Below are 2,143 nucleotides of genomic sequence, written 5' to 3'. Positions count from 1 at the left end.
AGCTCACAACTGTCTGAAGATCCAGTTGCAGGGGATCTGACACCTTCACACCAATGCACATAAATAAAGTTAAATAAACCATAGAAAATATTTTTAAAAAATGCAGTAGTCTCTCTTTCAAACAAGATTTAGTTATATAAATATGTGTAGGGCCGTGTTTGCATATGTGCATGGGTGAATGCAAGCACCCTTGGAGCTGGAGCCCCAGGTGGTTGTTGGGGACCGAATTCAGGTCCTCGGCAAGAGCAATACATGATTTTAACCGCAGAGCCATTTCTCTGGCACCCCCCTAAGCCGTCAAGACAAGGAACATTTTCTTCACCCTAAAAGTCCCTTTGTGCCTTTGATCCCCCTGTGCTTACGCCTTAATGAGTTAGTAGATGGTTCAGATGCACAGTTTGACTTGAGACGGTGCTGTGCTAGGCACCTGCCGAGTAAGAGAGCAAAGCACTGTGGGAGCCAGAAAAGAGAGAAAGGGGCCTTATGGGAAGGCAAGGTCTCCAGACGACATCCTGGCTTCCTGTGCTGAGGGAGAGCTCAGGAGAGAGAACTTTCTAGACCAATCAAGACCTAAAAAGGGGGCTGGAGAGATGGCTCAGTGGTTAAGAGCATTGCCTGCTCTTCCAAAGGTCCTGAGTTCAATTCCCAGCAACCACATGGTGGCTCACAACCATCTGTAAAGAGGTTTGGTGCCCTCTTCTGGCCTTAAGGCATACACACAGAATATTGTATACATAATAAATAAATATTAAAAAAAAAAAGACCTAAAAAGGAAGTTTTTCTTTCAACACTGATTCTCCTCAAGCCAGCTGGGAGCTGGAGGATTCTGGATGAAGCTGACGGACAGCATCGTGGCTGGAAATGCTGACTGCATAAATTGCTTTGGGGTGGAGGGAGGCCTGGGGTTGCCAGGTGTGCTTGGCTGACTGGGGAGGTAGCCTGAGGCATGGGGAGGAACAGCATGTTCCGTCTTTGCTTGAGGTCTGTGCAACAGTGAAGACATTTAACAGGTCAAAACTATAACATTAACGTGGTGAGTATCTCTTCTATTTCTATACTTCGGGACAATTCACAACCGGGATTTTCCTCCAGGAAGGCACCGCTCGGGTTCTTTTGCTTCTCCTGCTAGTCTGAAGCAGAGTTCTGTCAGGAGCATTAGCCTAGCCCGAGGAGGTCAGGCTGTGGCCCAGATGAAGGCTCTTGGCTCAGCTCTGTCCCCAGCATTGGTAGATGGCTTTCCTGGACAGCCTTCTCCACCCTGGCTCCTGGGTAATGGGTGGTGGGAAAGTACAGGCGTGGTCTGGCTCTGATACACCCAGTGACACTGGCTAGTGTGGCAAGAGCAGCTTGCAAGGAAACCACTTGGGGCTTTATATTGGCTCTAATAATTCATTTTGGACGTGAATAAGTTTAAACCGTATTTCCTTTTCAGACTGGTTTCCCCTTCCTCTTTCCTGCGTGGTAAAGACATGAATGAAGGCATGCACAAAGGGAAGTCAGCTTTGCATCCCTCTTGTGGCTCACCCAGTTGACTTCCTATGCTAGTTACGTGCCTGCGCTCTGGCACGGATTCTGGGATCCCACTTCCTTATTTGTGATGCTCAGCTTCCGTGGTCCCCGTGATTGACGGCCAGAGGAAATATCTGGAACAGAAGCACAGAGCTGATTAGAGGAGGAAGGGAAGTGGTGGGAGAAAGGCAGGGGTTTGGCTGTGAAAAAATGGAGATACAGGGCCGCTGGGTGTGAGCTGTCACTCGGGGCTCCTCTCATCTGAGGGAAAATGACTTTGGGTAGTGGTCCCAGCTAAGAGGACACGGGGAGGTCGGGGAGATAAACTTTGAGCCTTACGCCTTAGGCAGTTTGAGGTCAGAACGTGAGGTCAAGTTCAAGTCATTAATACATCTAGTTTCTATATAGTATCTGTACCTGTGTTCCCGCTTTGTGGGATGACTTGAGGTCTCTGCAACACTGAAGAAACTGAACAGATGGGAACTAGAACAGTTACACACGTGAGTGTCTCAGGTCAGAACTAGAACAGTAACACGCATGAGTGTCTCAGGTCAGAACTAGAACAGTTACACGCATGAGCGTCTCAGGTCAGAACTAGAACAGTAACACACATGAGTGTCTCAGGTCAGAACTA

The sequence above is a fragment of the Microtus ochrogaster genome, chromosome 16 (genome assembly GCF_000317375.1).
Source record: "Microtus ochrogaster isolate Prairie Vole_2 chromosome 16, MicOch1.0, whole genome shotgun sequence".
Classification (NCBI taxonomy): domain Eukaryota; kingdom Metazoa; phylum Chordata; class Mammalia; order Rodentia; family Cricetidae; genus Microtus; species Microtus ochrogaster.
Note: the sequence above shows the minus strand (reverse complement) of the source record.